At 43.8% G+C, this 14,218-nt stretch overlaps 1 protein-coding gene across 4 annotated transcripts in view; it reads left to right on the top strand.

Moving 5' to 3' along the window:
• The window catches only part of SEZ6L (seizure related 6 homolog like), a 199,479-nt gene that overhangs the window by 170,923 nt on the left and 14,338 nt on the right, over nucleotides 1-14,218 (top strand). The gene's annotated exons all lie outside the window — the stretch shown is intronic.

The following is a 14,218-nucleotide window of genomic DNA, read 5'->3' on the forward strand; positions in this document are numbered from 1 at the left end:
TGGAGAGCAGGGGTCTGGGGGGGGGTCTCAGCCTTGATGGCGCATGGGAATCATCTAGGATGTTTTAAAACGCCCTGGAGATTCGGATGCAATTGGTCTGAGGTGTAGCGTGAGTTTCAAAAGCTCCCCAAGGTTTCTGATGTGCTGACAGGGATCGGACCCATTGCTTAAGAAAAGCGTGAGGCTCTGCAGAAGGAACAAAGCCTCACGCAATTCCTGGGGTTTAGAGATGTCAGCTGCACTGCTATTTTATGAGTGTGTTTTGAAGAGATCCATTAAGGGCACAGCCAGCCCAAGCTCCCAGAGCTGCACTGAGGTCTCGATAGTGCTGGGGAATCAGACTTTAAACAACAACAAAAAAATAGATGTTTATTGTATGTTTATGTTAATTGTAAACTACATCTTATGTGATGAACAGAGTGTAACTTAAGGACGTGGCTCTCTCCTGAAGTAGCTGTGTTTTGTCACTTCTCACAAGTATCAAAACAGGCTTTGTGGAGTTTTTTCTTGGCCACAAACAAGCAGCCCTGCCATTTAGATGGACAAAAGCATTCACTGTTTGGAAGACAATTGGAAAGCAAGAAAATCCTTGTCCTTTTCCATTGGATAAACAGATACAGGCAAACCTCAGAGATACTGTGGGTTCAGTTCCAGACCACCACAATAAAAGAAAATATTGCAATAAAGCAAAATTTTGGGTTTCCCAGTGCATATAAAAGTTACGTTTAGCCTATACTGTAATCTATTAAGTGTGCTATAGCATTACGTCTTTAAAAAAAAATGTATGTACCTTAATTTTAAAAGACTTTATTGCTAAAAAAAAATGCTAACCCTCACCTGACCACGCAGGGTTGCCACAAACCTTCAATTTGTAAAACAAAAAACAAACAAAAAAAAAACACAGTATCTATGAAGCGCAGTAAAGCAACGCGCAATAAAGCAAGGTATGCCTGTACTTATTGAGCACTTATTGTATGCCAGGCACCATTCTGGGCCGTCACACGCATTAATTCACATTCACATAATTAATTAATAACAGAGATGTTCGTTGCTTCTGATAAAGAACAGAGCATGGTCAAATTCAAACTCTAGGGAGACCTTCCTCTCTTTCTATCCATGAGGCAGCCAAGGCCAGGGTCCCCTGTGCTAGTCCATAAATTCAGCTTTCTCAGCCCACGAAAGGGATTTATCGCACAGACCCAAATAAATGAAAAATTTAAGTGCACATCATCTACTTCATAAATTTTCCTTAATTGACATCTGATTCCTTTATTAGAGGAAGATTTATGTTTCTGGGTTCCCATTTTCTCTTCTCAAAAAGGGGGAAGGTGTGGTAAGAACACAACATGAAATGGACCCTTTTAGCAAATCCTTAAGTGTATAATAGAGTATCATTAACTCAAAGGCATGGTGTTGTACAGCAGATCTTTAGAACTTACTTACCTTGCGTAATGGGAACTTTATGCCTGTTGATAAGCAATTTCCCCGTTTCCCTTCCCTCCAGCCCCAGGCAGCCACCATTTCGCTCTCTGGTTCTGTGAATTTGACCTTTTTTAAAAGATTTTTTTATTGAAGCATAGTTGATTTCCAATCTTGAGTTAATTACTGCTATACAGCAAAGTGATTCAGTTATACATATATATACAGTCTTTTTTTTTATACTCTTTTCCATTATTGTTTATCATACACTATTGAACATGGTTCTCTGTGCCATCCAGTAGGACCTTGCTGCTTATCCACTCCATATATAAAAGCCTACATCTGCTGACCCCAGCCTCCCACCCCATCCCTCCCCCCACCCCCTTGGCAACCACCAGTCTGTTCTCTATGTCCATGAGTCTGTTTCTGTTTCACAGATAGGTTCATTTGTGTCATATTTTAGATTCCACGTATACATGATATCATATGGTATTTGTCTTTCTCTTTCTGACTTACTTCACTTTGCACGATAATCTCTAGTTGCATCTATGATGCCCCAAATGGCATTATTTCATTCTGTTTTATGGCTGAGTAGTATTCCATTGTATATATGTACCACATCTTCTTTATCCATTTATCTGTCGATGGACATTTAGGTTGTTTCCAAGTCTTGGTTGTTGTGAATAGTGCTGCTATGAACATAAGGGCGCATGTATCTTTTTGGATTATAGTTTTGCCCAGATATATGCCCAGGAGTGGCATTGCTGGATCATATGGTAAGAATTTGACTATTTTTTAAAATAAATTTCCATTTTAAAAAAAATATTTATTTATTTAGGCTGCACTGGGTCTTAGTTGTGGCACACAGGATCTTTGTTGCAGCATGCAGGCTCTTAGTTGTTTCATGTGGGCTCTTAGTTGCGGCATACAGACTTCTTAGTTGTTTCATGTGGGCTGTTAGCTGCGGCATGCAGACTTCTTAGTTGTGGCACGCGAACTCTTAGTTGCGGCATGCGGACTCTTAGTTGCGGCATGTGGATTCTTAGTTGCGGCATGCGGACTTCTTAGTTGTGGCATGCATGTGGGATCTAGTTCCCCGACCAGGGATCGAACCCAGGCCCCCTGCATTGGGAGCGTGGAGTCTTACCCACTGGACCACCAGGGAAGTCCCTGAATTTGACTATTTTAGATGCATCCTATAAGTAGAACCAGACAGTATTTGTCCTTTTGTGACTGGCTTATTTCACTCATCATAATGTCCTCAAGGTCCATCCATGTTGTCACATATGGCAGAATTTCCTTCTTTTTCAAAGCTGAATGATATTCCGTTGTATGTATATACCACGTTTACTGTATCCATTCATCCATCAGTGATGTTTGTTTCCACATCTTGGCTAGTGGAAATAGTGCTGCAATGAACACAGCAGTGCTAAAATCTCTTCAAGATCCTGATTTCAGTTATTTTGGGTAAATACCCAGAAGAGGGATTGCTGGATCATAATGCTTGTTCTATCTTTAATTGTTTGAGGAACCTTCACACTGTTTTTTTTTTCCATAGCGGCTGCACCATTTTGCATTCCCACCAAGGGTTCCCTCTTCTTCATGCCCTCACCAACTCTTGCTGTCTTTTGTTTCTTTGATAATAACCATCCTACCATGTGTGAGGTGATATCTTATTGTAGTTTTGATTAGCATTTCCCTGATGACCATGACGTTGAGCATCTTTCGTGTACATGTTGGCCATTTGTATATCTTCTTTGGAGAAATGTCTATTCAAGTCCTTTGCCCATTTTTTAATTGGGTTATTTGTTTGTCGGCTATTGAGTTGTAGGAGTTCCTTACGTATTTTGGAAATTAACCCCTTATCAGATACATGGGTTGCAAATATGTTCTCTCATTCAGTACATTGAAGATTTCTCTCACTGATTGTTTTCTTTGAAATTGGACCCTTATCTGACACCATACACAAAAATCAACTCAAAATGGTTAAAGACTTAAATGTAAGACCTGAAACTGTAAAAATTCTAGAAGAAAACATAGGGGAAAAGCTCCCTGACATTGGTCTTGGCAATGATTTCACGGATATGACACCAAAGGCACAGGCAACAAAAGCAAATACAGACAAGTGGGAATTCATCGCAATAAAAAGCTCTGCACAGAAAAGGAGAGACTTTATTATTCTGTTTGCGCAAGTAACAGGGAATCTTGGACCACACAACCCTGTGTTCCCATCTGCCTTAGTCCTAGAATTTAGTCTGAGTCCTAGAATTTCAGAGCTGAAGGGAATCTGGGAGATAAAATGCAATTGAGGATAACCTTGAGATAAAATACAGCTGCCCTCATTTTACAGATAATAAAAATAGTTATCTATCGAATGTGTAAGACATTTTGCTAAGCATGTTATATGTATTTGTGAACATATATGTATATATGTGTACAGTATGTGTGTATATACATGCACATATACATTAAGGAAACTAAAGCTCAGAGGAAGATACAGATAACAGTAGTTATCATGTGTAAAATACATTGCTAACTAGATTATATATATATGTATTTTTGTGAATGTATATATGTGCACACACACATGTATAAATGCGTGTGTGGAGGGGGGTATGTAAAGGAAATTGATTCTCAAAGGGAAGTATGACTAAGGTCACAAAACTTCTTTGTGGGCAGAGCTAGGATTCAGGTTTAGGGCTCTGATCTCCAAGGCCAGCATCCCTTCCACCAGCCTGGCGCCGCCATCATTTCACCATGGGTGGCAGGGCGCAAACTCACACAGGGCTGTCCCAGTGGAATTGTAGTCTGTGGTCCTCACCCCTTAGCCACCACCACATCCCTTCCCAGTCCCCACACCTTTGGGCCAAGTTCTGACACTGACTGGTTGGTTCCTGTTTGGGGTTTAATTGTGTCCCCCCCACAAACAATGTCGAAGTCCTAACCCCCAGTACCTGTAACCAAGAGGTTTGGGGAAATAGGGTCTTTGCAGATATAATCAAGTTAGGATGAGGTCATACCAGATTATGGTGGGCGTTAATCCAGTGACTGGTGTCCTTACAAAAAGAGGGAAATTTGGACTCACATGGAGACACGGACACAGGCAGAGAGCATCGCGTGATGACAGAGGCAGTGATGGGAGCGTTGTACCTGCAAGTCAAGGATGCCAAGAATTGCCAGAGACCACCAGAAGCCAGGGAGAGGCAGGGAAGCATCTTCCTTCCAGAGGTTTCAGAGGGAGCAGGGCCCTGCTGCTGCCTCCTTGATTTCAGGCTTCTAGCCTCCAGAGCTATGAGACAAGGAACGGCTGTTGTCCTACGACCCCTGTTTGTGGCAGTTTGTTACAGCAGCCCAGGAAGCAAATACAGCTCCCATTTCCCCTTTAAAATACTGAAAGGTGGAAATATTTTTTTAAAAGGAAGAAAAGGCACCTCACTAATGAGGCACAGCCTCCAAAGACCCTCTGGGCTGCAGCAGCTGCTGGGTTTCCGAGAAGCAGCCCCGCTCCCTCCGGGGCCGCCGCCTTTCCCTAAGATCTGCAGAGCTCTGGTGAGAAGGTGTCCCTGACACCCATGCTAATGAGTTCACGAGTCAAGCTGGGTGTCAGGAGACACGCCATCCTCCTCCCAGATGCCAGGAGAACCCAGCATGGGGTTCCAGCATTGTTCCAGGCAGGTGAGGCTGACGGGAGATGACACACGAGGCAGAAGGATAGTCAGATTCTAGCAAAAAGGTGCCCAGATTGAGGGGGCGGTTGTATCTGGGTTCCGAGAGTATTTTTAACAAGGTTATTGGACATAAAACAGCTTTATTTTTTTTTAAATTTATTTATGTATTTATCTTTGGCTGCGTTCGGTCTTCGTTGCTGCACACGGGCTTTCTCTAGTTGCGGGGAGCAGGGACTACTCTTCGTTGCGGTGCGTGGGCTTCTCATTGCGGTGGCTTCTCTTGTTGCGGAGCACGGGCTCTAGCCAAGTGGGCTTCAGTAAATGTGACACACGGTCTCAGTAGTTGTGGTTAGTGGGCTCTAGAGCACAGGCTCAGTAGTTGTGGCACACAGGCTTAGTTGCTCCACGGCATGTGGGATCTTCCTGGACCAGGGCTCGAACCTGTGTCGCCTGCATTGGCAGGCGGATTCTTAACCACTGTGCTACCACGGAAGTCCAATAAAACAGCTTTAAAATGTTTCTTCTGCTGAACCAAGGAAACAGCCCTGATTTGATGAGCACCTTGGCTGTGCCCAGCCCTTCCCCAACATTCACACATTTAACCCTCACAAAACTGCATGAATGGTTTGCGTGTCCACTTAAAAGCAGGCAGAGAAGGCCCAGAGAGGGTGAGCAGCTTTCCTGAGGTCACACAGCAAGGAAGGGGAAAACCCAGGATTCCAGCTAAAGCCTGCCTAACCCCCAAAGTGTCTTCTTCCTACCTCGTACTCTGCAGCCCTGGTTCCCGGGTGAAGCTCTGGGGCTCTACTGTTGACCAAGACTTTCCACCAACAAGCAAATCGTATAAGCTCTGGACATCTGCAGCCTCTGTTCACAGTCACTTGCCAACACCTCGTTTGGTCCAGCTGGGGCTCAAAGCCATGTCTTTTCACTCCTGGTCCATTTACGCCAGGCCCCTTCAAGAATAGACAGGTCAGGCGTAGGTAGAGGGAAGAGTCTGAAATTTGCTGTCAGACCCACCTCCAGCTCTGCTGGGTGACCTTGGACCAGTAGCTTGCCCTCTCTGGACCTAGGGCCCCCATCTGTGAAAATGGATTACTACTTCCTACCATGCAGGTTTGTTGGATGTAATTCGGTCATTTAACAAGTCCTCTTATCTGCAAGTGCACGCTAGGACAGAGGTTCCCAAACTTTCTCAACTCACGGTATCTTTGGAGTGTCAGGATTGTTTCGTAGATTTCCTAGGCCAGAATACCTAACAATTCTATTTATTAAGCAGTTAGGTCCAAACCACTTAATAAGCAGCTGTATCCTGACAACTTAGGAGCTGCTTGAGAAAGTAATGCACATAAATTGAGAGAAAAGATTGTAAAATTTTTATTTCGTTCTTAAGTAACACTTATTTACAATTACAGTAATAATCCAACTACTGCTGCGGGAGTGTGTGTGCCTGCTGGGCTCTGCCAAACTTCTCAGACTCTTAGCATCAGACTGGACTCTGCCACCTGCATCTCCTGTTCCACACTGATTTTGTCACAGTTCTTGCTTTTTAGCACAACAACCACAGAAAACCTAGCTTTGCAAAGATGGGGCATCATCAAAAAGAATGTCGCTCCATTGTGAAGCAGTTATACTCCAATAAAGATGTTAAAAAAAGTAAATAAACTGCAATCTATATGCACCCCCCCAAAAAAAAAAAAAAAAGAATGTAGCTCAATCTGATGTTAAAACTCAATCTGATGAACTTTCTCAAGCTAGGAGTTCACATGAGGCTGGAAGATGTCACTGTGTCTCCTCAACATTTTTTAAAAATCTCACAGCACCCCTATGAGTTCATGGTGGCACCCGGGGGCATCATGGTGTATAGTTTGGGAACAATGGTGTTAGGTCCTGAAAATATGGCAAAAATGCAGCAATATGTAAACAGACACAGTCTGCACTGTCAGGGAGCCTGGGGTCTATTGAAGATGGGGGAGGAGAAACAAGTCTATGAAAGAAATAACAATGGATCCGCAGTATCACCTCCTCCAGAAAGACCTCCCTGACTGCCTAGGCTAGGTCTTGTTTCTCTCATCTGCACTCCCATGGCTCCTATAGCTACACAGCACTTGCTGCAGCTTATCGAAATGATCTGTTTATATGTTCAGAGACTCAAACACATACCTTGCTTGCTAGGAATGTATCCAATTGGTTCTTGTATCCCTTGGGCCCAGCAGGCTCAAAAAATAACAGTTTGTTACTATTACTGTCATCGTCCTTGTTAGCAATACTAATGCAGTCTTTATTGAGTTTCGTGGCTTTGTTGCAGCTTCCCTTCTTTGGTGGCGGCATGGTAGATGGCTGCTGGGGGTCCCATCCAGAAGACATAAACCACAGCATGAAAAGTAATGAGGCTCTGACAAAGATAGCGAGGGTTTTATGGGTGGCTCTCCAGAGAGGCATGTAGGGATTCCCCAGGAGGCCCTGGCCCTTCACAGCCCTGCCCCCAGAACACCACAAATACGAGATGTGGAGATTTCCTGACCTGGATAGAACCCACATGGCCAGACGGTGGCCATAGTAAAAGTTTCCATTGATGAATCATCCCCAGCGGCCTCACCTCGGCCAGCATACCAGGCTCTAGCTGGCTGCCCTTCTTCATTTAAAAATTCCTGTCTCTGAGGAAGCAATAGCTCGGAGCAATTCACGATAGCCCAGGGAATTTGGGCAGGAGAAGGGCCCTTCATTATAGCAGAACCATTAAGTGCACAGGACTTCAAATCCAGCACGTCAGGTTTGCATCTCAGCCCTGCCACTTGCCAGCTGCGTGACTTTGAACAAGCCGAAGCCGGTGTCCTCATCAGAAAGAATGATCATGCCAACCATCAATACAGACGCTCATAACACTGTGTCTGGTATATAATAAGTGCTCAGTTAACATTGGTTGCTAATTACCACTCAGTTTCACTGCTCCACTACTGTGGAGTATATTACAAATCATTCATAGCAATAACCAAGAAACCTGATTTTGAGCGTTTCGCACAAATGTGCTCTAAAAATGTACATTTTTTCCTATACTTAAAGAGAGGGGGGAAATGGGAGGAAGATAAAAATGAGGGTAGGTTTGTGATTACGTCTATAAGACCATCAGTCCAAGTCACTTGAATTCCTGGGAGAGAACAGGTTGAAATCACACGGATTGCCATCAGGATTATTTAAACCTTAGACAAGTGATTCTCCACCAGGGGTGAATCTGCTCCCCAGGGGACAATTGTCAAAGGCAATTTCTAGAGACATCTTTGGTTGTCACAACAGGGGAAGAGGAGTGCTACTGGCATCTAGTGGGCAGAGGCCAGGGATGCTGCCGAACATCCTACAGGGCACAGGACAGCCCCACCGCAAAGAATTACCCAGCCCAAAATGTCCACAGCATCTAAGTTGAGAAAACCTGCCTTAAACAATCTTATCTCAAAGTGTGGGTACCTCCTCAGTGTAGGAATGTCATTGCCCAGCCACATCTCAGCTTAAGGATGGGGTCTTGCTCCAGTCTGTACACGTAGCAGGCAGGAAAAAGTGAAGTTCAGAGACATGAATTGATTCACCCGAGGTAACACAGTGGATCCCGGCCTCCAGTTTCAAATTCAAGTCACTTCCCTCATCACTTTCCTGCCATCTTCTGGGAGCTAAAGATAAATACAGATGCCTTCAAAGACAGCTGGTTTCTGACAGAGGTGGAATTCCATGTGGAATTCTTCTCAGACTCTTACTGATGGTTGGGTCAAAATTGAATTGGATCGACTTTGGAGGCAAAGACTCAAATCATAACTCAGCCACTTCCTTCTTGTGGGACCTTTCACAAGAGACCTTCCCCTGAGCCTCAGTTTCCTCATCTGTAAAATGGCTGTATGGTGCGGTGATTAACAGTGGACTTGGACCACTTGGATTTGAATCCTATCTCTCCCACTAACTAGCTTGACAGGTTACCCAGCGAGATACCCAACAGTTCTGTGCTTCATTTGCACCGATATAAAATGGGGAGAGTCATAACAATGTCTGTGCCTTGGGGTTGTTGTAATAAATAACTGAGTTTATAGATAAAAGAACTCCAAATAGTGCCTGGCTCATAGGATGCTCTCAGTAAATTTTGGCTATTCTGGTCAGTACTGTTACCATCTTTAAAGATTTAGGGGAGGATTAGAAATAATATTTGCAAATCATCTGGTACAGAATGGGTATTTGAATATTTTGGAAATCAATGGATTAAATTATTAATTTCTTAACCATGTCAAGACACCAGAGCTGCAGTTCTGAGCCCTAAACCCTTCAGCCCTAAAGTTCTGGCTGGACTTTAAGAGTCTATTTCTGTTTTGTAAATCAGTTCATTTGTATCATTTTTTTAGATTCCACATATAAGTGATATCATATGGTATTTTTCTCTGACTGACTTCACTTTGTATGGTCATCTCTAGGTCCATCCATGTTGCTGCAAATAGCATTATTTCATTCTTTTTTATGGCTGAGTAATATTCCATGGGGTGTGTGTGTGTCTGTGTGTGTGTGTGTGTATTCCACATGTTCTTTATCCATTCATCTGTTGATGGACATTTAGGTTGCTTCCATGTCTTGGCTATTGTAAATGGTGCTGCATGTATCTTTTTGAGTTAGAATTTTTTCCGGGTATATGCTCAGGGAGTGGGATTGCTGGATCATATGGTAACTCTATTTTTAGTTTTTTAAGGAACCTCCATACTGTTTTCCATAGTGGCTGCACCAATTTACCTTCCCACCAACAGTGTAGGAGGGTTCCCTTTTCTCCACACTCTCCAGCATTTGTTATTCGTAGACTTTTTGATGATGGCCATTCTGACCGGTGTGAGGTGGTACCCCATTATAGTTTTGATTTGCATTTCTCTAATAATTAGCGACGTGGAGCATCTTTTCATGTGCCTCTTGGCCATCAGTATGCCTTCTTTGCTGGCTGGACTTTAGAATCACCTGGGGAGCTTTAATAAGAATATTTGGGGGGACTGATTAAAATTCCTTAGGGGGCAGAGCCAGCTCACTGAATGACCTAGGGTGATTCTACTATGAAGCCAGGTAAGAACAGCTGATGATGCCTCCCCCTCATCTTCCTGGACCTGCTGTCAGTCTCTTCCTTTACCTCCAGGTCTAAGAATTTGTCCTTTGTCACCTTCTATCTCTGCAGGGCCAGGACAGTGCCTGGTACAGGAAATATTGTGGAATACATGAACATTAAGTTACATGAAGGCAGGGGCCATGTCTGTCTTGCTCATTGTTGTATGTCCAGGGCCTGGCACATAGAAGGTGCTCAAGAAATATTTGTTATACTCATTAATCTGTTCATTTATGAAAGAAAATTCCAGGGAAAGTTTGTAGGGAAATCCTTCTGCATGGCCACTGCCACCTGCTGGCCACTCTGCTACACTGCAGGTAATACACTTTTTTTTTTTTTTGGTCTTAAGGATTTATCTTCTCTTAAGGATCACTTACTGGGAAGCTGGATTCCCAGGAGGGTGGGAAGCCAAGGAATCAGATCAGCACTTACCTGGGGTCTGAGTCTTCACTCTCTCCCAGTAGAGCACTGGATTTCCAGGTTTCCTCTGAAAACCTTCCCTGACCTTCCCACCTCTGACTGACTCAGTGAGGTTTCTGCTCTGTGTTTCTCCCATCATAGCTGCTACCAAGCACTGGGTTGAAATTACCTGATAACTGTTCCTCTCCCCTACTAGACTGAGTCCTGGGGAAATAGGAACCATGCTTCTTTAGTTCCCTACTCTCTACCAGCTCCTAGCACAAGCCGGGAACATAGGGACAGAGCAAATGTCTGCTGGACTGAAAAATTTTTTTTTAAAACCCAAAGAGTGAATTCTAGACTCTGGAAGTTCATAAACTGTAAAGTGTAGTGCATTGGTCTGCATTTCCCAAGGAGTATTATATACTCCATTGGCGATACCCGTGTGGCTTTAGACAGTGCCCAGATTAACTTTTCAATGTTAAGAAAATCTTTAAAAATAAAACTGACATTTGAAACCTGTGATTATAAGAATGTTATTATTTGGGGTGAGGCTAAATTATGTAGCACTGTTTAAATGGAAAAATAATAGAAATTTTTAAAAAGATTAAGTAAACAATAGTAAAGTTGGGATGAAAATATGACCAAAATTGTAAAACCCAGAAAAATAACCAGCCTTTACTGGGTGCTACTATATGTTGCTCACCCTCACTTGCATGAGCACATTTCATCATCATAGCAACCCTATGAGCTATCCCATTTCACAGATGAGGAAGTTGAGGCTCACAGAGGTCAAATATCTTACCCACAGGTGCATAACTAGGATCTGAATCCCGGGCCATTAGGCACTTGAGCCCAAGAACTTCTATTCTGTAATCTTCTTTCAGTTGAATTGATGTAAGGTCTATCAAGAAACATTTATTGGGCACCTACTGTGTGCCAGACTGCTGAAGATACAGCAGTGAGTAAAAGCCAACCCCAGCTCTACAGACCCCAGCCAGGTTGAAGAGCAAACTTTCAGAGGAATCATTAGGACATGGGTTCAGGGTTTGGGTCATGATGTTATTACCTGTGTATATTATAAAAGTAAGGCGTGCCCAACCTGTTTTTAAAACGATACATCCATATGCTATATAGGACTATAAAATGTAAAAGGAAAATTTTCTCTTCCTACAGCTCATACCCCAGGCACACTCTGCAAGGTTAATGATACCTTACCAGTCCTTCTAGGTGTCTTCCATGGACGCATAACACAATGCTGTCTTTAAGGGTTCCCGTGATTGATTGAAGGAAGGCATTGTGGTTTGACCGGGGGCCCAGACATGGTAACATTGGCTGTTCTCAAGTGCCCGTGGGTGAACTTCAACCATAGAGATGACCTTGGTTTAGTGGAGGGATTAGCTTTGGTCAGGCATCGGCAGAACCACCTGGTGCCTCATTTCTGGGAGTCTGAACTGAAGGGAATGCTAGTCAATATCTCTGCCTCTCTCTCTCAGCTGCTCTAACAGCCCCGCCCCCGCTGACTTAGGGGGTCTCCTCCAGGTGCCCCTTACTCTTTTGAGCTTCTCTCTCTGACAGCAACTGCCATCTCTTTTTGTTTAATTGTCCATTTACATTTGTTTGCCCCCTTAAAGCATTGAGACCACAGTCTCTGGAGGGCAGGAATGGTGTCTGATTCGCCTTCTGGCCCCACTGCTGAGTGCGTTGCCTGGCATGCAGTAAACACTTGCTAAATGTTTTCTGAATAAAAGCACGAGCGCCTCACAAGGTGCATCTGCATTGTTGTGCAAGATGCACCCCTAGCCGCCCAGCGACCCAGCAAGTCCCTTTCTACAGGCTGGCTTCCTGGATTGCAGGTATGGGAGGAAAACAGTTCTTCACCCCTGATGAAGGCTGCTATTGAATTACAAAGAAAAAAATCTTTCAACCTCAAGAGGTTGGAACCCTAGGAACCTTAGGAACCTTCTAAGCCAGGTCCCTATCGACCCACCCATTCAAAGAGATCAAAGCCCCAATTCCTCATTAGTGGTGATTACTGTCACTGAAACATAGTCATTCATTCATTTGTTCCTTGGAAAGGTGATACATTAAAATGCCTTCCTAAATGTCAGGCAGGTACCATGTGTAGAACAATAGGGAGTGGTAAGGATTGTGGCTAACTGGGGAACATATTTCTTATCTAAGGGGGACAGCTTCTACTCAACGCCATGTGAGTTGAGTGCTTGGGCTCCAGGTCACAATCATTGCCATGTAGTTATGTGAACCCAGTATTGTCTTATCTTCCAATGTTTCAGAAGAAGCCAGAAATTTAGATTATTACATGAAATACCCTGACTTGCACAAGCTAAGTAGAGCCCATGTGTAGGTCAAATTCACAGAGAAATAGGGTCTAGTTGGGACTTCTGTTATACTATGTGCCATCCACAAATTCCATGGGGCAAGGGGTTATATCTGTTTTATTCACTTCTGTGTCCTCAGTGCTACTTATGTGTTGGCACATAATAGGTGTTCAATAAACATTCATTGACCCAATGAATGAATGAATGCTTCCTGTGATCCAGGCAAGGTGCTAGGCACTGGAATTCCTGGCATGAACATAAGATGAGTTTCCAGCCTGGGAGTGAGTGGGCAAGGTGAGAATCAAACAGTGCTATAAAAGATTCTGAAGCTGTGATGGAGGTCTGTGAAGGTTATAGAACAGCGTTCCAAGGACAGGGGAATTCATGCTGCTGGGCACAGATCTGGCTCCTTGGGGGAATTCTTGAGATCTGCCTTATAAAATAAGATGCTTGAAACAACCCATATATATTATCTTACAGTTTCTATGGGTCTGGAGTCTGGGAACAGCTTAACTGGGTCCTTTGGTTCAGGATCTCTCATAAGAGAGACCTGGGGCTGGAGTCTCATCTGAAGGCTTAATTGGGGGAAGGATCCACTTCCAAGCTTTGGAGCTCCTACTCCAAAGACAGTGGAGAGTCGGCTAGCAAGACAGAACTACAGTCTTATATAACATCCTCACGGAAGTGACAGCCCTTCATCTTTGCTGTATTGATACTTTATTGGTTGGAAGTGAGTCACAGGTCCTGCTACAAAGAGCCGCAAAGAGCGTTAATACCAACAGGTGAAGATTATTAAGGGCTGTCTTAGCCCTTCCACTGCACTCTCCTTTATTTTTTTTTTATTGGAGTATAATTGCTTTACAATGTTGTGCCAGTTTCTGCTGTACAATGAAGCGAATCAGCTACATGTATACGCATATCCCCTCCCATTTGGACCTCCCTCCCACCCCCCTCCCCATCCCACCCCTCTAGGTCATCACAGAGCACCAAGCTGAGCTCCCTGTGCTATACAGCAGGTTCCCACTAGCTATCTATTTTACACATGGTAGTGTATTTATGTCACTCTCCTTTAGATAGGAAGGGGAAGGGCATCTCAGACAGAGGGAACAGCATAGGCAAAGCACAAAGGGGTGAAACAGAGTAACCCATCTGGCAAAATGTGACTAGTTCGATGTAAAGTGAGGAACCATTTGAGAGGGAGGCAGGAAGCAGATGGACAAAGCCCTAATAGCCCAATCTGGAGACCCTGCCTCTTCTCCAAGCGCAGTGGAATCACCAGG

The sequence above is a fragment of the Balaenoptera borealis genome (assembly GCF_965194805.1).
Source record: "Balaenoptera borealis genome assembly, chromosome: 14".
Lineage (NCBI taxonomy): Eukaryota > Metazoa > Chordata > Mammalia > Artiodactyla > Balaenopteridae > Balaenoptera > Balaenoptera borealis.